The 24,477-nt window shown below is 37.7% G+C and overlaps 1 protein-coding gene across 1 annotated transcript in view; it reads right to left on the bottom strand.

Moving 5' to 3' along the window:
• slc29a1a (solute carrier family 29 member 1a) overlaps positions 1-17,884 on the bottom strand; it is a 65,235-nt gene extending 47,351 nt beyond the window's left edge. Inside the window, exon 1 of the mRNA XM_066679125.1 lies at positions 17,826-17,884. The gene's annotated coding sequence lies outside the window, so the exon portion shown is untranslated. The remainder of the gene's footprint in view (positions 1-17,825) is intronic.
• Positions 17,885-24,477: the final 6,593 nt, after the last annotated feature.

The following is a 24,477-nucleotide window of genomic DNA, read 5'->3' as shown; positions in this document are numbered from 1 at the left end:
GTATTAATCTAATTAAAATGAATGTGCTACCTAAATTCTTATACTTATTTCAACATATTCCTATTCTAATTAACAAAGCATCCTTTAATAAACTTGAAAGTGCATTAACCCCCTTCATTTGGTGTAATAAACCTGCTCGTTTAAAAAGGGCATCGCTTCAGCTTCGGAAGTCTGATGGGGGTCTGGCTTTACCTAATTTCCGTCATTATTACTGGGCTTGTAATATTCACAAATTAATTTACTGGAATAAGGACACTTCCTCCTCTGACTGTCCACTGTGGACAAAGCTAGAGCTGTCCTCATCCCAATATTCTCTTAGCTCCATAATTTGTTCCCAGCTCCCTTTCTCTGCTAAATGGTTTCCAGCTAACCCAGTTGTCCGAGACTCCATTAAGATTTGGTTTCAGTTTAGGAAGTGCTATGGCCTACGCAGTAATGCAATTTACACTCCTATTCTTCATAATCCTCAATTTCTCCCTTCTATGACTGACTTTGTTTTTCATGTATGGGCAGAGAAAGGTATTACGAATGTGGCCGATTTATATGCTGATGGAGTTTTTTTGTACTTTACAGCATTGTGGGAGAAGTTTGATCTACCCAGCACTCACCTATTTCGTTATTTTTTTTTTCAAATTAGGCACTTCGTATCCCGACTATTTCCCTACTTCCCCAACCGCCCACCCGAAACAAAAATAGATAAAGTACTGGCTCTTAATCCATCTCAGGGGAAGTTAATTTCTACCATTTACACCATTGTCTGTTCTTCAGATATGGACCCTACTAATAACCTCAAACTCACCTGGGAGCGTGATCTGGCAATATCCATCTCTGATCTGCAGTGGGCTCTCATTCTAGTCAGGGTACATACGTCCTCTATTTGTGCTAGACATAGTCTAATACAGTTTAAAGTGCTACATAGGCTTCATCTTACTAATGCTAGATTGTCGAGAATGTTTCCGGGTAGGTCTGATGCCTGTGCCAGATGCGGACAATCACCAGCTGATCATGGTCATATGTTTTGGTCTTGCCATAGGTTGACTCCTTTCTGGTTGGAGGTTTTTAGATCACTTAGCCTTGCACTTAAGCTTTCGTTAGATCCCAACCCTATTACAGCTTTGTTTGGGAATCCTCTTGACCCTCACACTCCATCAGAGAAACAACGGGTGATTGCTTTTGGCACTTTGCTTGCTAGGTGGGAAGTTCTCCTAAAGTGGAGGCTCCCTTCCCATCCTACTCATAACCGTTGGCTCCAGGAGATCCTAAACAACATTAGATTAGAAAGGCTCCGTTCTTACAGATTAGGTTCCCTACAGCAATTTAAAAAAACTTGGCTACCTGTCATTAATTATGTTGAGGGGTGCAATATAGCACCAGAGTAAGACAAGAGAGGTTAATTGCCTTATTTAATCATTTTGTTTATTATTTATTTATTATTATTTTGTTATTCCTTGGTTTTTTTTTTACCTTTATTTATTTTTTATTATTTTTATTAATTTATTTTTCATTTTTGTTTTTGTTTTTTTTCCCCCATTTTCTTTATCACGCAATCATTGGAACGCATCTCTCATTTACTATCATTTATGCATATTTTTATATTTCCAAGATTGCCGGTATTTGCATTTATTCATTATTATTACTATTACCTAACATTGTTATTTTGTGTGGGAGTGTCTTCTGTCTGTATGTCCTGTGGATGTGTGCATATTGTTTTCATTTTGATAATATTTTATTTGTATCTATTGTGTATACTCAATCCACATATTGGATTTTTGTCATTATATATTCGTTATTTGGAAGCATGTGTGCATATATCTGTATGTCAGTATGTATATTGTTTTGTGTGGGAAGATTGGTTAGGAGATCAATGGCTTAACTACACACACGTTTCTAAGGGAATTTGGGGGGAGGGGTTGTTATTTGTTATTTTTCATCTGATCTGGTTCAAATTACTGTGTAGGATATATTCTTATTTTTTCAATGGAAGACATGTTTGGTTTCAACTTTTGTATTTCTGTAATAATCAAAATTTCTATAAATAAATGGGTAAAAAAAAAAAAAGAAAGAACAATTTACAAAAAAAATACAGAGGAGGAATTTAGTTTGTGTGATACCATATATTTATATTTATCTTATATTTATAAACTGAAATGAATATGTGACAACTAAAGTTTGTCTTGATAACTGAAGATTGCTGTCTTTACTTATTCAATGCACTTATAATGGGAAGTACAAATGGTTAAGGTACATTTTATTCAGAGAATTTCCTAGGGGTACCAATAATTGTGACCCAGTCATTTATTACAAAATGTTTTTTAGCTTTGTTAAACTCATATCAGCTATTTGTGTGACTCAGCTTCTCAAACACAAATGCATATTTTCATTACATGTAAGACATATCTTAAGCGAACTGAGATGGTAAATAAACAAGCTTTGAAACTTTTAGATAAGAAGTCATATTGTCACCAACATTGCAATGGTATTTTAAGTTGTAAAAAAACTTGTTAAGTTTTTAAAATTGTAAATGGTTTGGTGCTTCCAGTTCTAGAACAACATGTGCATAAAAACACAAATAGTTCAACTAGGTCTACCACAAGAGATGACTGCACTATACCACTCAGAAAAAGTGTTTTTGCCAAGACAGCTTTTTCTTTCCTTCTTTCTCGGTCCCTCATTCCTCACTCTTCTCTCTCCCGCCTTTCTCCTCACTCTCCCCTCTCCCTCTCTTATTTCTATTCCTCACGCGTCTCTCTCCCCCTCACACTGTTCCTTTTCCTCTCACTCCTCATACTCTCTCCCATCTCTCTCTTTCTCTGCCTCTGTCTTCGCTCTTTTCTCTCTCCCTCACACTTTTTTATCCTCCCAATAATTTTCAAACATGCCTGACATATACACACATGCAGACATTCATAAACGCGCATTTTCAGAGGGACTATATATTCATTCATTGTCTGTAACTGCTTATCCAGTTCAGGGACAGGGTGGAAATGGAGCCTACCCGAAATCACTGGGCTCAAGGTGCAAACACACCCCAGAGGAGGCGCCAGTCCTTCGCAGGGCGACACACACTTGCACATTCACTCACACATATGGACAGTTGTGAGTAGCCAATCCACCTACCAATGTGTGTTTTAGGACCATGGGAGAAGACCGTAAACTCCTCACAGACACCCGAAGCAGGGCTTGAACCCACAAAAACAGGAACCTGGAGCTGTGTGACAGCGACACTATATGTTGGTCACTTTGCCGCCATGCACTATATATTTCCTTTAGGGATGTAAATCAAGTTGCAATTAAGCATTTAATCTTTTGTCATGTTGGTAAGGTTTAAAGTGTACAAATTATTTTATTAGAAAGTTTATTTCTACTTAACTCTGTTAAAAACAACATTTAAAAAAATGCCGTGATAATAAGTTCCTCTGTGAAAAAACTACTATCTGACTTGCAGGTGAAAGCAACTCAGTTAAAAAAGATAAACTCTCACAGTCGTCCTGTTAAGTATAACTGCAGTTTATCTAGGACCAATGCATAGAGTATTATGAAGACTAAAACCTACCTACCTTTTACCTATACATCACGTAAAGCCTGAAATTTTTAATATGATAATTTTGTTATCATTGACTTTACCAAATGGATCTAGCAAGCAGAATGACCATGTATATTTACCTTATATTTCATATTTCAGTATCCAAAGAGATTTGTTCTTGAAAAACACCACCCATAAGTGTTATTAATATAAAGTTTCTCTGTTCAAATAAAAAAATATAGTTTATGGTTTAGTTTATAACACACTACACTTACAAAATGCTGAAAAGCATGCAATGAAGAGCATGTTAGCATCTACAAGATGAAAGACCTTTCATGAAAACAAATCATTTCAATATACTGGGCTGTTTAACATTCCAGAACATTTCTTCTTCTCAGTTTATTATCTATGTATAGGAAGGGGGTCATCCTGCTTAACCTCCCAAGGAGGGCCATCCTGTCACACGCTCCACACAGGACCCACCATTGATCAACATGCCATGATTACCTAGGCCACACTGTCCACATACAGCAAGCAGAAATGTCTATATTCAACGCTTTACATTTCTGAAAATCTATTGACTGCCTGCTTGAAATTTAATTTAGCTTTTTTAATAAATGTCAGAATTTTCTAATGACACTCTTCAAATTTGAGAAATCAGCAAATGCTATGTGAAACTCTAGTATTTCAAAGAACAAGAGAAATGTCATGCGATTTGATCAAATCAAAATATCAAACAGCAAAACAGATATAACTGCATTGCCTGAGGAACCACAGATCACAATTTTTTCTGAAGATGCACACACAATAAATAAACTTATCTCTGTTCATGGACCTTTATAATAATCCCAATGAACCACACCTCTATTTAAATGTACTGTAAAACTGACAGTACTTTATTTAGTTGCCTGTTATGCAGATATATAGATAATTTATAGAATTACTAAACTCTCAAAAAGAAATATATGGTAGAGGTACTCTATTGGTCACCAAAAGTACAAACAGTGTGAATGTACCTTTACAAGTGTTTCCTTAAAGCACATTACATACTCTTCTCCAGAAGGAGAGGTGAATATTTACATTACATTACATACATTATAGAACTGTGCCAAATAAAATGACATAAGTCCTGGAGATTAAATGTGTATGAAATCAACACTTGTACATAATTTTAAATCCACAATAATAATAGAATAAGGAATAAGTATGTCCCCTAACAAAAGGTACAGAATCTGTAGTCTTGATGGTACCATAGTGACAGTTTTTTTTTGACAGTGTATGATAGCAAACATAAAAAATTCTAATTAGTGTTTTCCTCCAAGTGTGCTAAACTGTATAACAAATTCACGTCTTGGAAGAAGCATGCGCTACATCCTCCCAGCCTGGAAGCTCCTTGTAATTAGAAGAGATCAAGCTAAAATTTTGAACTGGCAATGGCTAAATTGTGGAGAGAAACTGGATATAAACAAGAATCTTAGTCAGTGAAAAACATTTACTGCAGTTTTACAGCTTTGCAGTTGTAGAAAGTAGCAAACTAGGAAACATGGAAAAACAAAACAGCAAAAGCAAGCTTCTGCGGATGAAAAAAAACCTGAACATCAAACTCTGTGGCCCTGTCTGACAATAATAAATAAACAGAATTCCAGCTTTGTTCTATTAATAAAGTCTTTAAATATAAAAAGCTCTTACTTGTGGCTTGCACGGATGTGTGCCCTACTTATTTATTATTGTAAGAAGAGGGACGTGTGAGTGGGTGTCTTCCCCTGTGGTGGAATATGAATGTGTGACTTAGCGTGTGTGCTAACATGTTCTGTATGCAAAAACCACAAACAGTTAACTGCAAGCAAATTCAAAACATCCTTTCAGGGTGCTCTGAAGTGCCATATTGTCCATGAGATAATACCTGAACTTTTGATTTGTCCATAGCTATGAGACAAATCCTCCTTTGTATATGTATATTTAAATCGATGCTAATATTTAGTCTTCAAGTGAAGATTTGAATGAAATATGCACAATTTGCCCCTCAAAACAAATGTATTTAATCTGCCAAAACATGTTTAGTGTTTGAAGTATTTTCCTTTAGTTCTGTCTCTGAGCTATGGAGCTAATATAGCAAACAAGTAATGGGATCTTGTTAGTTCAAAACTCTGATTGGTGAGAATTAAGTAAAAGGGAATATCAGATTAGCAAAAGGCTGAGTCGACCCAATTACATAAATAATTTGTTAGGGTTATGAGGTTTAAGTTTGATATTATTTTTCTTTTTGCATCATTTTCCCTTTTTTGTTTCATTCTTTCTTTTTTCAACATTCTATATAGTTTTAAAGGATATTCACACCCTGGTTTTAAATTCGTAATACACACAAAAGCTTCAAGTAATGTTAAAACCCAGCTTGGCTATAATTACACTCCACGTAGCAGGCGACTCCGATCCGGATCCGTTTTTCCTCCGGCAGATCCACATACCAGTCAGCTACGGTTAGCGTATCCAATCTGGTCCCGTGCGGGTTCTGTTTGTGATTCTAATCTCTGACGTGTCACTGACTTGATAGGCCTGGAGTCACTGCGTGGACCGAAGCCTATGGCAAGCCGTTTTAACATTAAATAACTTACGTCAGACTATCTTTAATTAATTACTGGAAATCTACAACAGAGTTTTGACTAGTAACAAATATATTATGACTAGTCAGAATGACAGTTTTACATTTACAATCGGACTAGTAAGAACAGTAATTTAATAACTACAATTTGACTAGTAAAAATGTCTTTTAAGATATCTCTAACAATGTCAGAGAATTCATCATCTGATGAGTTATAAATCCTGAACTAGTATTAAAAATATCTCAAATTTGAATCTGACTAATCAAAATTACATTTTCAGATATCTGAATTCTAGTCATTGCATAATCTAGTCATTGTGGCCGACATTTGCTGTCTTTTAAATGTGCTATATAAATATAGCTGACTTGACTTGACCAGCCGATGCTCCATTAATGGGTTTATAAGTTTATTTACATGTCAGGGCCTGGGGGAAATACAGAAAAAATCTACAATTCTTATTCGCAGCTTCTTATTTGGATTTTCTGTTCCACATTAAATGCAGTAATTGCATTTGGTCGCCAATAAATGGCAACATCCCAGCTAACAAGAAACGTTCCCACAACTTTGGCTAACGTTATGTAAAGATTCTCCTTGATGAAAGTTCTCCCAATGTTAATCTGAAACATTCCATGTGAACGTTCAATGAACGTTTTTCTAGCGTTTTTTATTTAGTCTAAATAAGTATATGTATGGTATTAGACACAAAAGGAAAAAGTCTCCTGTTTTACATCAATGTTAAGGTACACCACTGAAAAGTGTGGATCCATTGATTTTGTTCAACTACATGAACATTTGTGTGTGTGTGTGTGTGTGTTTCTTATTATATTTAATTCAACAATACACACTATTTGTTATGCTATGTTTACCATCTGACAGAGAAAGCCGCAATGTCCGGTGGAATTTTGTCATCAACAACTTCCACCAGCCCACTCTCTGCCTAAAGAGAAAAACATTATGAATCATGACCATGTGTGGAATGCCTCAGGCCACATTGATCTTAACAGTTTATCACCAGTCACCGCACTGCAAGTATTCCCTCCACTGCCAGCTGGGCAGGGTGAGCAAGGGACTCCAGACAGATCTGCCATTCTTTTTTTAGGACAGAAGAATGTATTTAGTGACGAAGTAAACTAAAATGGTAAACTTAAATGGTAAAATCTGCATTTGTTGATCAAGTGGGTTTCGTTACGTATATTTGTACATTTCCTCTCGCGGGTTTTTGGATTTTTGAGACCTTCACATTTCGGCTAATAGGCAGCCTCATCCACCCAGAATTTTAGACAAAATGTCACATTTTAGCACTTTTCCATTCACAGTCGAATTTACATTTTTTTCCTTCATTAGGTTCTTTTGTTATCCTTTATAAATAAGATTAGTAAATAATTTTAATCCAGTACAGTGTCAACATTTTTAGCATAATCATTTTATATCAGGCATACTCATTATTACATCTCTTATAGTTGTTGGTAATATTTGTATTAGTTTGTTTTCCAGAACAAACTAAATTTAAACTCTGAATTTAAAATCTGTGTGAGATTATTAAAAATTAGTTAGATCCTGTACACAGGACAGTAATCTGTGCGGTCTGATGGTGGACCAGCTGTGGTCTACACTCAGTGGTGTGTCAGCCTTTTTAAGCCAGTGGACCGATATATGCTCGCTGTCTATGGAATCAGATTTGTGCCAAAATGAATCGCACAAAAAATTAATCTCAAACGTAAAACTTATCATTTTCAAACTAAATATCCAGCTCTGACCTTTGTGCTCCATGGCTTTAGTGCGTGAGCTCTGAGTTTTTTGTGCGAGCTCTCTGAGTTTTGTGGGCCTGATCCCTGAGTTTTGCTAGCAGTTTTGGCACGAAGCTTTCGCATGGGCGGGACTTCTCAGGGGTGCCTTCCCATTGGCTGAGTTTTTGACTGACAACTCAGTGCCCTGATCGTTGTTCACGACTCTGAGTGCAGGAAGCGTGTGTATTCGGCTTTGGGATTCCGCTTTTGCAGAATATAACGCATTTACGCGCTGAATAGCTGTGATATAATTTCCTCTTTCATAATTTTTAAACATATAGTTCTTTTACTTGAACTGTATACTGTTTTTAATTCTTGTTTATAAATATTAGTATTAATTAGTGATTAATAATGATTAATGATTTATTAATTATTCATATTTCCTCTCAAAATCCAAAAATGACAGTGGAATTTGCAGAAGTTTGATACAACTTTATTAAATTTGTAGTCATTAAAGGAGCAGGAACACTGTCTGTGATGTTTCTCTTTTCTCTGAGACCTCCTGTAACAAAATGCACATAAGGCATTTGTTAAAAACAGATTAACTGTGATCTTCAAAATAAAATTTGAGCATTTAAACCGTCTAACAGTGATTACGGGAAAGGGAAGACCCTCTGTTAGTACACGATTGGTTTCTGAACAGAAAATCAAGCACTCATAAATAATATTTTACAAATAACATATAAACGCTCATTTATTCTGTTTCACGCTGAGTAAACAGACATCGGTGTGTATTTACCTCAGATCAGTATCTGGTAACGAGAGAAACAGGTTTGTTTTCACAGTAAAATCTTTAATGTTTTGTTTTAGACAGAACATTACCTCAATATCTACATTGATTGTCGGAGTTTGCAGGTATTTCATAGATTTTAAACAGTAAAGTACAAAGAGAATTCGTGTTTGTGTAAAATTACTCACTCTTTAATGTTGAAATCTTTCCTGTCTCTCCACTACTGAGCTGCAACGAATGCCTTGGGCACTGAGTCGTCACTCAAAAACTCATTAGCCAATGGGAAGGCACCCCTGAGAAGTCCCGCCCATGCGAGAGCTTTGTGTCAGAACTGCTTGCAAAACTCAAGGATCAGGCGCACAAAACTCGTGCAGCTGGCGCACAAAACTCAGAGAGCACGCGCAGAACTCAGAGCTCACGCAGTAAACCATGGCGCACAAAGGTCAGAGCTGGGGCTTAGAGGGTGTGGGTTCGATTCCTGTCCCGGGTGACTGTCTGTGAGGCGTGTGTTCTTCCTGTGTCTGCGTGGGTTTCCTCCAGGTGCTCCTCCCACAGTCCAAATACACGTTGGTAGGTGGACTAGCGACTCAAAAGTGTCCGTGTGTGTGTGTGTGTGTGTCTGTGTTGCCCTGTGAAGGACTGGCGCCCCCTCCATGGTGTATTCCTGCCTTGCACCCAATGATTCCAGGTACCCTGAACTGGATAAGTGGTTACAGATAATGTATGGATGGAAGTTTTACGTTTGAGATGAATTTTTTTTGTGCGATTCTTCCATAGCTGTCTGGGCACAAATGTGGCCAGGTGCACTAATCACCACTAGGTGGCACTGTTGTTTTAGGAGGTGTGGGCCACTTTAAATGAAGGCGCAACATTTATTGCGCAAGTTTCGAACAAAAAGCCGCCAAAGAAGCTGCTGAATTCAGCTTCATATCACAGGCAGTTCGGCGTGGGTAATCATGTGGAATACTTTTGAAGGTGCCTTAAATTGAAAAATCCAGCTGTAAACTCAAGCACTTGGGTAAACTTGGGTTGTCAAATAAAATACTTTACAATCGTATCATGTTTAAACGCAGTGTTCCGTATTTTTGAGGTAAGATTGTTAACGGATGATTTGTTTGATACAGACAGAAACTGCATTCCCTCAGTCGGAGAGAGGGGAAGATACCCCACGGCTCCGAAGCAGAAAATGCGCTTCTTATTGGTCATCACTTTTATTTACCCAATCCGCAGTCAGAATTAGCTGTCTATCATTTAGTGTGGCAGCCAATGGAGTCACAGTCCCGCCTACAGAAAAGCGTTCTGTGGCGGCGCTGACATGGACAGGGCAGCCCTGAAACACTTGGAGAAACAACAGTGCCACCTAGCGTTAGCTCGTTCACCTGCTGGCCCCATTCGTGTATGAGCCTGCATTTGTGTGTGGATCGGGTGAAATACGAAAAGTCTCAAAATCCAAAAGCTCGCGAGAGTAAATTATCCAACACATGTCACGAGAAACACGTGAGTGACTTGATCCACAAACGCAGATTCTACAATTTACAAATACATTTTAAATCCGAGACTGTAAATTTATAAATACATGCAATGTAAATGTAAACAAATGTACCTATTTCCACATAAAATTGATATATCTATGAAAACCATAAACATATATGAATTTAACTGTATTTGTACAAATTGCAGACCGTGAGACACAGATTGATGTATTTATTTGTGAATAGTGAAACACATGTGACTTAATTTGTAGATTAACATTTACGCATGTGTCAACTATTCTGAGACTTATTTCTCTCCATAGTTACGGAGACGTATGATTGAGTGGAAAATGTGATACCCCTTCTGCACCTCTGGGTTAATGAGACGTTGACAGATCGGGGTTTTATTTTGGAGGGGATCAAATTATTGGTTGGGACAATGAGGTTGAGGTTATCGACCAATAACGGTAGCTCTACAGTCAGACCGTGCAATCCAAAGATTTTATGCTACTTCACCACTCCCCCTTCTCACGCAAGCGAACCAAACGGAGTAGGGGAGGGCGGGACCAGTTTGTGAACGAAACGCTACTCAAAATTCTATGTAAGCTCTAGAAAAAGTAAATCACGGACGTTTGTGAAAATACGCCCGGACATTTTTTAAGTCTAAAAAAGAGAACATGTCCAGGTAAAAGAGGACGTCTGGTCACCCTAGTATAAAAGAGATTAATAAATATGATTTCTTTTGGCTTCTCCCTCCCGTCAGGGGTCGCCACCGCGATCCGCACCAGCTTTTACGCCGAATGCCCTTCCTGACGCAATCCTCCCTATTTATCCGGGCTTTGGGACTTTTCAGTGGCTAGGTACACACACTCACCCATTGACAATCTTCCGTTTCTGAGAAAATTCCCCATACTTTGTAAAACCTCTTTATTTTGTATACTTTGGACATTATTAATCTAGAATAAATGTGTTACATTATATTGCTGTTAAAAAACTTGAGTAATTACATATGGTCTGAACTCTGGAGAGCCCTTTCACATATCTTTCCTGCTCAGATCAGTGTACAATACCCTTCTGATACCAGCAAATTTGCACAGATGTGGAATAAGAGAGGACCTGCTGTGCAAGTTATGTGGAAGGAGAAGTGCACTGGCACACACACTGGTAGGGTGCAATACTGCACTTTGACAGGGGTGATAAAAATGTTGCCACAATATGGTCCTCAAAACACTGGCTGACACTTTAGGGCAATTGAGGTAGAAAAGTGCCATTCTATCCAGTTAATCACAAAATGGGGCAGAAGCCACACCCTTCCAGAAAAAAGAAGAGCCTGCTGCAGGTGGCCGAATTGAGGATGCACCTGGGGAGAAAACTGCATTTTCACCAAGTGCTCCAAACATCCACGCTACACGATCTTTTTACAGTACAGTTTTTACATTTTCAAATTTGTGAGGTGAACATAATTGTGTTGCTCCACTGACCTGTAATTGGGAAAATAAAGCTTCTGTCCTTCCTGTTCTGGGCTCAGCAATGCAGAACCTGCACTATGCAACTTTTGGAGGATTGTTTTTAAGGTGGCTCCTTAAATTCATGATGTAAGAACCCTGGCTGTCTGAATTTGCCAGTCTAAGACTGTTAGGAACACTTCAATTTCAATAGGCACTGACTGCTTATTGTGATCTGCATGTTATGTATATTAGTGTATACATGACACCACACATACATGCTAACAAGGTAAACATTGATTTAAATTTCACTGGAGGGGGCTTTAAGCAATTTGACTCTCCACCTTGAACTTTACACAACCTGCCCTCATAATTCAGCTAAAATGAATTTTAGTTTTGTATATTTTCCTGTTCACATGCCACTGATTTCATTAATCCATCTAAACAGCCAGATGCTTATTTTCATATCATATTCTAATAAAAGATATATTCCATTGTGTAATAACTGATAAACAAATTTCAACTTTCTTTTGGCTCCCATAGATATGGACATTTATATAAAGCTTATTTTTCCCTGCCAAGACAAGTCTTACTCAATATCTAGTTAATCATGTTGTTGATGATATCCAGAACATTTGCTCTGTGATGTTAGTAAAGGTCACACTAGAAAATCACACATTTCTGGGCTCATGAGAAAAATCTTTAAATTATGTACATCATAATTATATTTGAAGGTATTCCACATAATTAAAATCAGTAAATTCATGTACATTGTGTCCATTTTGCCCCCTCCAGGGTGTATTCCCGCCTTGTGCCCAATGATTCCAGGTAGGCTCTGGACCCACCGCGACCCTGAACTGGATAAGTGGTTACAGATAATGAATGAATGAATGTCCATTTTATAAAATGAAGACTGACACTCAGCTGTTCAGATGCCAGCAGTTGAGAAAACATAAAATACACACACATACCAAAGTGTAAAATAAGAAAACATGCCTACACTACGGTGGTGAACGTTCTTGCCATTCCTTGTGGTTAATAGCGCTGTACTACCACATTGCAGTTATTGCGACAGCCCTATTCATTCTCTGTAACAGCTTATCCAGTACAGGGTCACGGTGGGTCCAGAGCCTACCCGAAATCATTGGGCACAAGGCAGGAACACACCCTGGAGGGGGCCCGAGTCCTTTGCAGGGTGACACACACTCATATTTACTCACACCTATGGACACTTTTGAATCTCCAATCCACCTACCAATGTGTGTTTTTTGACCGTGGGAGGTAACTGGAGGACCCGGAAGAAACCCATGCGGACATGGGGAGAACACACCAAACTCCTCATCACAGACAATCACCCGGAGCGGGAATTGAACCCACAAGCCCCGGACCCTGGAGCTGTGTGTCTGCGACACTACCTGCTGCACCACTGTGCTGCTCCAAGTAGAACTTTGTGTTAAATAAATTATTATTTTTTTAATTTCTAAAATTTTCATTCTTACTCATTTCTCACACACACATTATTCTCTGCCTCAGTGAGGCGGACCCAACTTCTACTCCTAACCTTGACCATGATTGACCATGATAACCTTGACCAAAGAGATGGTCAAGAGATCCCAATATTGGCTGTGCTGATCTATCATTAGATCTGTTCCCAGCAGGGTCTGCCAAGCTGCAGTGTCACATTTCATGATGAGATTTATTAAAAGGTTTTATTTTTGATGATGATCCTGCTAAATTTAGATCTATTGGCTTGCAGTGATGAATGTTAAAGCTTATGATACACTCTTTGTTGTGAATCAGCAGGGGTCTGAGACAGGATTAAAGCAAGAAACCTTCCCATTAGGTGAAGATGAGCAAACTTTATAATGCGGTGGTATAAAAGACAAATATAAAATTTGAAGTGTAGACAATAATTGTGAAAAGTGATTTAATAATAAACCCTGACATCTAAACACAAATGTTATGAAAGATAATTCAGATCACAAGAAAAAATGACTGGGAAAGCTCAAAATGCTCATAATGTTCCATATTTATGAGAAGTCCCATAGGAAAAGGGGCTCCCTGTTTAGGAGAAATACACATACTTCTTAGCCAAAACAAGCTGAAAATGTTTTTAATTCATTGCTTAGGCTTAATCTCTCCACAATTGAGAGACCTGTCTTGTATGGGTGGAACTATTGTCAGGGAGTGTTGCCAAAATGGTCACCAAGTGGGCAGACTTTCCTATAAGGGCACTGATTTGAAGTTCATTTAGATAAAGGAAGAGCTCTTAAATGGAAACAATTCAGATGTGGATACTGGCATTTGGCTCCCAATGATGCTTGGATCATAACATGCTACTGACAGTAGCAGCATTTAAGTTTCAATGTGTTTAAATTTTTACCTGCTTCAGACTATTGGCGCTTTTCCACTGCATGTTACCTACTCAACATGGCTCTGCTCTTTATCTGATACCTGGTCCCTGAAACCTGGTACTTTTTAGACCCTGTTTGTACCTTGTTCGAAGCAAGCCAAGTAAGTACTAAATATATTGTGCAAACTTATTTTTTACACTAATTGGCCAGAGAGTCTTGTTTACATGTCAAAATGCAGACCTCCAGCTCAAACTAGCCACTTGTAAAATCTCCAAGCTGCAGTAGTGGTCAGATTTGTTTTATCTGACTCACAACGGCAGTTTGTAAAATTATGCTGTGGTGTATTAAAGAGCTTCAAACGCTCCTTGGATCAGTGTCTGGCGAAAAACTCCAGCAAGAACGGATAACAACAAAAACTGCTGAAATTGGGCACAGAGTCGTGTTCAGTCAAAAAAAAAAGCATCAGAATATTTATGAATTCCACTTTGCAGTCCATAATTACATTGGCCTGTCTCCCAGTTATGGATTAAATATTTTGAATAGCTGAAAGTCTGAGACTACGCAACTTGATAATATTTCTTAGACAAGATAGATAGCCCTAGGGTCATCTATATGGTATGCTTATCTAAGATGTAATGAGCGTTAATTTTGTCTCAAATTGTAGGAGTCAGCACTATAAAGACTCTCAAGTTTTATAGACAGGATATAGTGCAGAGAGACACATTTGCTAGTATCAGTGTAGGAACAGTGGAAATAATGTGTGGAAAAGAAAAACAACAAAATGATTCTCCTTAATATGCTTGTAGTTCCTCCTTGAATAATAATAATAATAATATGTTACACTTACACAGTGTTGTTCAAATACTCAAGGAAGCTTAAGACAACTGTGAAATCAGTTGGAAAGACAAGGAAGACGTCAGCTGAAGTCCCCTGCTGCTCACATATTTCTCTTGAGAAATGACTCATCTTAAGTTTTAGTGGAGATCTCAGTAAAGTAACACACTGTGAAAACATCGGCATCTAATCTAAAGTCAGGTACTCTCATACATGACTAAATGACTTCTCAGATTTGCTGCTGTAAAGAACTATTACCATTTAAGTCTGGGCCAGAAGTGCATTTGTGTCTTTTCTTGTCTCCCACTATTTTAGTATTTTAATTACAAAAGTAGCAAAACTAAGTAATATTTTTACATTAAAATTACAGCTTCAAAATTATTGAGATGATTTACAGATCTGTAATAGTGAGAACAGAGCCTCTGTTGTTGCTTCACCGGGCTCAGCACTGCAGAAACTGCACTATGTAAACTTTGGAGGAGGGTAAGAAACAATTCCCTACGGTCCCTCCCTCTTGACTTCAGGACAGTGTCAATAAATAGATAAAGAAAACAAAGTGTCTCTGTCCGGTATGCTAGGCTTTCTCTGTCTGCTCATGGCCAATAAGCAGCATAGGTTTGTAATATTGATGGAAGTGACTTCTGGAATGAAAGTAAACACAGGAAGACTAACAAACGGGTGTCTGTGGTGTTTCAAACAGAATACAGCCTTGCTTTGGTGTGGGAGAGACCTAAGTGTTTTATAATTATTGTTAGGTCTAATGTCTCACATTAAAACATTTTGCATTTTATCAAAAAGAGATATGACTGATTATCCCTTCACTGCCTCTGAAACCAAATGTCTGCCTAAATCACAGTGGCTGCTTTTGATTCTCTGCTATTATTCTAAGGGCATTCTCATGACACTCCCTGCTGTGATGAGTCATAAAAGAGTGTGTTTACAGTTTCTGCTTAAAGTACCAGAATCCTGAGCATCCAAGAAAACAATATTGCTTTCCTATTTTCCCATTGCTCATTCACATGTTCAGATTGGTTTGGTCTGCTTCGGGGGAATCTGTTGTGCTTATCACAGCAGCATAAAGATGCACAGCTCAGTGTTCAAGCAGTGGGACAGTTTTGCACACAGGACATTTCTAGTCAAAGAGGTAAACTGGGGAAGACAGGTGGGAAGACCCACACCCAGTGGGCAATAGCAGGCAAACAATGTACATAAACATTAAAAACATTCAAATAAACCTTATAAGTATAAGCCGACCATGAAAAAATGCATAACACATAAACAAAGCCCACCAAAATTTAGACTTATCACATATGATTTCTGATGTGTAATGTTTTGTATATTCAGTATACAACACAAGAAGCCAAACAATAGTTTTTAGAAAAATTTGAAATATATGCATTAATTTTTATTATTAATAAGCTGGAGGTCGCCTTGTGTCAATGCAAAGTGTTGATGTTGGGAGCATAATGCTCCAAGAATTATGCAGTGAATCAGAGGAAATGTGTTCTCTGGTGTAGCTCCATCTAGTAATTTTGGGATAAACTTAAGTGGCTTTTGTGATCCTTAATAATAATAATAATAATAATAATTTGCCCATGTGAAAAATATATTAAAGCATTTTTTGGGGGACTCCCCCACGCATATTATTGTTCACGTGGATTGTGTAAGCCAGAGAAGGCATTACGTGTCAGTGGCTATCTAGAGTTTTCAGGGGATTTTTTAGGCTTCAAACGTAACTTTATCAGCTTTTAAGGTGAAACAGAACATTTAAAAAAAGAAGTCAGGTTTATTTTTTATGTGGACACTATTTTCTGCATTATATATAAATATAAATATAAATATATATACCACTCTCCCCTTAACATTTCACATTGTAGATGCTGTATTGATCCCAGTATGAAGGGATGAGATAAGACAAAAGCCAAAGCTACAGTGACTTTCAGTGACATTATTCCAATTTATTCAGAATTAATTAACACATGGTTTTTGACAGATTTTGATTATTGGGTTGTCTTTGCCTTTAATGTTAGTAAGGTAAAAGCCTAATTTTTTATAGTAGTAACCAATAACATTGTGTAATTTTGCTCTATAATATACTGACCCCTGACTGCAAATGTTGTTGTATGGTATGTGACACATTAGCTGATGTAATGGATTTATCATTAATGTACTGCAGACTTTACAGTAAACAAGCAAGACTCTGTAAGGATTATAACCTGCGCTGTACTGGTCCCATTATGACCTGAAGAAAACACCCCCCACCCCAGTTGTCATTGTATAATTCGCACCCTGGTTACAGACAATGAATGAATGAAAAATGATCTCTTAGGTGCACAAATAAGTTTTAAAACAGGTTTTGTGTAATTTATAATAGTAATTAAAAATTTTAACATTCTCCCACTATTTTGTCATTTGTTGCATAGTATTAAAAATGATTACAACAACCTACAAATGAATTTATATTATGCTAAATTCATGATTGATACTAACAAATTCACCAAATTTAATTAATCTAAACCAAAACTCACATATATTTTTGATACAATATTATTTCCATGTTTTGTGGCACATTTTGCTCGATTGCACTCATGATGAATGCAGTGACCTTTAAATTCTTCTCACTTGCAATTTTCAAACTACTTAATTATTAGGTGAAGTCATCTGCTGAATAAAAGTACAATTGCTATTTTAGTACTATATAGCAGTTACTATAAAATAACAAATGAGAGTGAGAATGTCTTAGTTACACAAAAACACAGTAAAATGTATTTGAACACCTAATGTTAATTATTTTTTATTATTAAAGATTATGATCATGAAAATGATTTGTCTATCAAGACAATACTCTAGCACTGACTGTAGTGTGTCAGACTTCCAGGTTGTTGTTAAATGTTTGTTTGGTCAAATTAATCTACAGGCAATTCATGAGCAGAGTTATTAAGATACACTGTCTGAATAAGAACTTGCAAAATAAATAAGTGTAGACTGCAGAAAAAGGAGTGCCGCTCTTGTCATTTGAAAAACAAAAACTACACTACATTTAATTACAGCATGAGATAGCTGATTAGAAATGGACTCACGTTGTCTGGCCTGTTCTGCATGGGCTTCCTTCCTCCAGAGCTGCTTTAGGTGTTAATAACAATGGCTTAAAGGCTACTCACTGATTCCCATGCAAGTGCTGCACTGCGCAGCATTAAGGAGTTGCCAGCTCCAAATTCCATCAGTGAGCATGAAAGCCCTGCATTCAGTAGTTTTAATGTTGGCTATGGCCCTTTGCACTACGCATTTATGAGAAATGTTCCTCCTCCCCGATGTAACACATTGCAGTTTTGGTCTTGAGCATATTCAAAAGTCAATAATAAGGCCACTCCACACAGAACAGCCTTCCTTCGCTGCTCTGTAGTTACAACTGGTGATTAACTGAACATAAGACATGATTTGATGAACGGAATTTGATATTTTCCTGCAGCATTAATGAAATTTCAAAACAAATCTGTGGGAAAGAATATTTAGACTAATATCAAACAATATGAACAAAAATATTGGAACACCTACAGGAGAATTCATAACATTCCAGAGCATTTTTGAGGTCAGACACTGATGTTGGACGAGAGGGTATTGTTCATCATCTCCATACTAGTTCATATCAAAGGTATTTGATGGAGTAGAGGTCAGGACTCTTCCACACCAAGCTCACCCAAACAAGCCTTTATGGACCTTGCTTTGTGCACAGGGGCACAGTTATGCAGGAACAAAAACGGGCCTTCCCAAGGACTGTTCCTATAATGTTGGAAACATGATTGTAAAAAGATCTTGGTATGCTAAAGCATTAAGATTGCCCTTCACTGGAACTAAGGGGCCTAGTCCTGTCCCTGAAAAACTACCTCATAGCATTATCCCTAGTGCACCAAACTCTACAGTTAGGGCAATGCAACCAGGCAGGTAATGTTCTTCTGGCATTTGCCAAAACCAGACTTGTCTATCAGACTATTAGACAGAGAAGCATGATTTGTCACTCCACCGAACATGTTTCCTCTGCTTGTGATTCTAGTGGGTTTTCATCTCACACTTGGCCTCCAGTGCACAGTTTTCTGCTAACGTTAATGCCAGCGGAGGTTTTGAACAGACACTGCAGTTACTCATTCAGCAGAGTGTTGGCGATTTTTACGTAATGTGTACCTCAGCACATGTTGACTTCTTTCAGTAACTTTACATGTATGAGATGCTGTGGTTCTTAAACACCTACATTTTTCAATAATATCCACAGTTGATCATGGAATATCTAGGAGGGATTCAAATTTACAAATGTACTTTAAAGGTGGAATCCTATTTTAGTACCACCCTCAAATTCAGTGACATTTTTAGAATGACACATACTTTAACAAATGTTTGTAAAGGCAGACTGCATGAGTATGAATTCAATGACTAGGGAGTGTGTCTCAATACTTTGGTTCATGCAGCAAATTTACCAGTGTTAAATCAACACTATGAGTGGCAGTACTTAGTATGGTTCTTTAGAACAACACTAAAAATATATTTTTTAAACAAGTATTTTTACCTTAAAATTACAATTTCAGAATCACTGATGTACCTCTGGCATGTAATAGGGAGAACAGAGTCTCTGTTTTTGCTGCTTAAGGCTCAGCACTTTAGAAAGCACTATTTAACTTCCGGATATATGTAGATTTCTGTTAAATAAATGTTTTTTTTTGTAATATTATCTGTAATGGCTGTGTTAGCTTAATTAAATTACATAAGAACATTCATTAATTACATATCACAGTCATATACAAAATTTACATTTACAATTAATTACATTCATTAATATACAAAATTACATATCAGCACTTGAATGCAGTTTACTTATGCTTAAGATGTTCTCAGAACACAGTTAAGCCAAAATAAAAATGAAACAACCTATTCTTATGCTGTTAAATACAGTCTTGACCCTCCATTCATTACCTACGTGCCCGATTGTCCCACACTGCACACAACTGTGCCAATGTACCACTGTGACATGAAGGCAGTGGTGTCACATGCTGCTCTCCGATATTATAAATAGAGCTCAGCTTGTGTGGAGTAATATTTCACCAAACAGGTGACTGTAAAACATGAAGGACACATGACTATTTGAATAACATATGCAGACCTAACCAGTGCTGGACAGTGACCAAGAATAATTCTACAGTAAAAGAATTTACAGTGGTTAATAGCAATCTTTTATTTTCTACAGTGGTGGTTAATAAAGAGTAGGTTTCATTTAGATGTGTCACAAAGAACTAGACCTACATAAACACACATTATAACCACAGTGCATGCAATTTGCCTTAGTTACAGTTCCATTCTTGTTAAGAGACTTGCTCTTAACTGCAAGAAATCTGTTGGAAGATTTTTATACAACTCCAGAGTTTAACTGTTACTCATTGTTTGCAGTTTCTGCTTTTCATAATCCAATTAATTCCATACGACACTGTGGTCTGGGCTCTGGGGTAGCCATCCCAGTGTTTTTAAAACTTTTCAGCTTAGAGAGCTAGGGGGAAATCAAGCTTGACATGTGCTACTTTACATTGTTTCTGCCATTCAACTCACCAAAAAATATGATAAGAAATTAAGTTAACTAGCTGATCTGTGAATAGGTCAACTGTCCATTAACCACACACTGGCATTGCCACCACAGCTGAGCCTGAGACCACCAGAGACGCAGCACATCTTTTTGACCTTTGCAAAAAAAAAAAAAAAAAAACATAATTACCTTCCCTAATTAACATGCAACTCTGAACAGGATTAACCCAGTTTTTTCCAAACTTTTTTTCATCCTCTGCCAAGGAATGTAATGCCTGAGCTTAGTAATTTCCAGGTTTGACCCACAGCTTGGCTTGCCCTTGTCCTGACATGGATTTTACAGGCCTATCCACTCCCAATGTGATTGACGTAGAGCTGAATAATATTAAATTATATTGTGCTAAAAAATCTTGGGGGACTCTACACATTTTACCCATTTCCCAGAATAAATCATTCAAATGTGAATAGAAGTTTGATATGAAATGATCTATTCTTGAGAGATATACCAAGCTGAATATGTCCATGGTCCATTCACTGAATCATGCCCCCCACCACAAACACACAATCGAATCTAAGACCACCAGACACACAACACCATTCACCACAGAGACATCAAGGCGGTTTTTACATATAACATTAATTTATTATTATAAACATGTGACATACACAATATTTGCTAGGTGGCAACATTTGTGGTGAAGACTTTGAATTCACTGGTTCCCATAAGTAAATCTGAGTTGGTAAGTTTCTTTACAATGTATATTATGCAAATACTTAAGGTAGTATTTTTACCTTAACATTTCAGCTTTAAACCATTGAGATGCTTCACTGACCAGGGAGAACAGAGACTCTGATGTTGCTACTCTGGGCTAAGCACTGCAGAGTCTGCTTGTAATTTCTGGAGCAGGGTAGGAATGCATTGTACAAGTGTATTGTCTTAGTGTATAAAACATATAGCCCTGTTAACATACATGTTTAGTTGTATGCAACAGTTTCCCACACTCTCAGAAATCAAGGTATGGTTGATAGCTGGATTCAGCACCCAATATTTCTCTACATTTAGGACCCACAGTGGATTCTCTTCATTTGAAGAAAGTTTGTGTTTTCAGGTGGGCAGCCCATATTGGCTCAGATGGGTCGTATGTTTAACCCTTCCTGGTCCTATCACTGACCCTGGAGATCATCCATATGTGGAGCTAACATTTAACCCGTGGAGAAAGCTTGTTTCCCACTATCCACTATCCAGCTGTGCTGCCAATAAATACCCAATATGGGTGGGTACACTACATCAAAGACTGTTTTGAGTTTCAGGTGAAAAGGAAACATCATCTACAAACATATTTCTGAATACTTTAATGCATATACAGTTACATGTTGAATTAAATATTGGGAAAAAATCAAACCTGTGCAAAACTTTTCGATTTAACCCCCCCCCCCTCCTCCCCCCACGCCCCAATTTGTGAAATAAATAGAAACTATGTCCTAAAATTTGCAGAACAAATGTCATTGTTATTTTTTTTTCTCTATGTCCATATGTCTATAATTAGAAAACACTAATATATGTAATTTGACCAAGGCATTTCAATTGTTTACACATAGTCATATGAAATAATGAAATTGTTTTGCATTTCCTGAAGGTTTTAAATACCTGAAGATAATCATATATCAGAAATATAACATCCCCCTAGTAGCCTGGCTAATATCATTATTATATTAGATTATTATATTATATCATATTAAATTCATTATACAAAGGGAGTAGTTTTCTTTTGTTTTGTTTTCTTTTCAAGGGTGCTTGAGTTCAGAGATTCAGTCTATACACCACCCACTAAAAAATACGCAGTGACCCAAGTAATTGGCTCCTTTATACATTTAATGTGGAGCAATACAGCAAAATGTTCTGGTGCATCTGAGGACATGAAATGATGACCATCTTGGAACAAGAGGCTGTTTAGAAGTGCCAAATGCACTGCAGCAGTGACAAAAGCGTAAGAATATGGCACAAGTATCCAATTCAGTCACCAGCTGCTTTCAGGTGTTGTTTAGTAAATACTGGAGGCCTACCAGTTTGCACTTTATAAAAGTAAAACATTTCAAAACGAATTTCGGAGCTACAGCCTCACACAAAAGTATATTCTAATACACAAGTAAAGCAGTTCTATGACTACTACTATGTTGAGTCTGAAATACTAACTGAACAAAACCTAAACACTTCAAGTCTGTTTTTAATATTTGTGGACACCTTCTCACACAGTTTCACATGCAGACTTCCTTCCCCTTTGAATAAATCTCTAAGTCAACTTTGTACATGAACTTATCTGAACTGAAATATCTAGACGTTATTAGATGTGACATTTGTGACCTTATTTTTAGAGAAATGGGCTTGTGATCAGAAGGTCATTGGTTTAATCCCCTGGACCAGCAGGAAAACTGGGACAGTGGGAGTGAAAGCATTGTCTACTCCCTCGCCATCCACCACTGAGGTGCCCTTAAGTAAGGCACCTAACACTCAATTGCTAACCACACTCTTAAAAATGAAGGTGCTGCAAAGGGTTCTTTGAGTAATGCCATAGAAGAACACAGTTTGGTTCCATAAAAAAAACTTTTAACTTTTTAACATTTGTTAAATTAAATTTTTGTTTAAAAGTTGTGTGAGTGCTAAGAACCTTTCAAAGGTTTAAAATTCCACCACTTGATCTTAAGGTCCTTTACTTATTTAAATTTATTAGCAAAAATGTTTCTTAATGGAACCAAATATGGTTCTTCTATGATATCGCTCCAAGAACCTTTTGTAGCACCTTTAATTTTAAGAGTGGGTGCTTGAATGCCTGCCTGCCACTGTGTGTTTGTGTGTGTGTTTACAGCCACGGATTGTTTGGCACAATTTTTAAAAAAGCAGATGTTTTATGTGCAAATATATTAATATGGAACTGGTCCCCCTCTTTATCTCTACTTACCACTCACCTGCAGCTCAAAAGCCCCACAGTCTGGTTCTTTGCACACCACCACTACAGGTGTCACTGCAGAACTGAAAATGATCCAGACAAATTACACCATCGTGTCCGTGAGTTGTTTAAGCAGTTGCAGACAATGAATGCATGACTGCATTGATGGATGAATTAATGCTCTAATAAGGACCGACAGAGCTACAACTGCCAATAGCTACTGCCAGTTGTCCGGCTAGTTTTTTCCATAAGAGAGCACCTATATTTCCCCTGAACACGCTTTAAGATTTGCAGTTTCCTGCTCAAACCTGCATGTGCCAGAGAGCTTGACCTCCGTGTCACCAAGTCATGTCAAGAGGCCATAGTGGGTTACGTCTTAATTAAGACAGATTTTGTTATTTTAGATGTGCTGCCCACATTGGTCCTATCTTAAACGCATCCTGCTTCCATTACACCCCCTGGGGTGCATCAGTATGTGGGGTTTAACATTTAACCTGTGATACCCTGCTGGGCTGCCCATATGAACCTCACATGGGTGTCCTGTCTGGTTCTGTGAGGATTTTGTGGAATTTAGCCCCAAGAACTTTCCTGAGGCACATATGTTCTGGGTCGCAAAACTCAATCCAATTAATCCCAAATATATCAGATGATGCTCCAGTTACACTACTGATTCACAGACCATTTGTATTGCCCATTGGCGTAGGAAACACAGGGGATGGGGGTACGTGTCCCCCGCAAAATTGGATAAAGCTGCATTTGTCCTCACCAAAAAAATTATACTACTGAGAGAGAACATGCTCTCACTGTCAGATTAAAAACACGTATCTCCATTTTTGTGGTTTTCCCATTTTTACCTGTTAAATGTGGGCATTAATTGCTGTCTGTTTATAGCAGCTAATATCAAAATGACCAATGAAAAGCTGAAAAATCAGTTTCTTTGGCTGCTATACCTGTCCATCAAAACCACGTATCTCCCCTCTCCCAGTCCGCTCTGAGTGTTTCATGCTAAAGATAACTGATCTCATCTGAAATATTAGATCATTCATTCATTGTCTGTAACCACTCATCCAGTTCAGGGCCACGGTGGGTCTGGAACCTACCTGAAATCATTGGGTGCAATTCCAAGAACACACCCTGGACGGGGCGCCAGTCCTTAACAGGGCGACACAGCCGGAGGGTACCCAAACGGACACGGGGAGAACACACCAAATTAGTGATAGGAATT

This window comes from Hoplias malabaricus, chromosome 8, assembly GCF_029633855.1.
Source record: "Hoplias malabaricus isolate fHopMal1 chromosome 8, fHopMal1.hap1, whole genome shotgun sequence".
NCBI lineage: Eukaryota > Metazoa > Chordata > Actinopteri > Characiformes > Erythrinidae > Hoplias > Hoplias malabaricus.
This window is presented reverse-complemented; position numbering and strand designations above follow the sequence as displayed.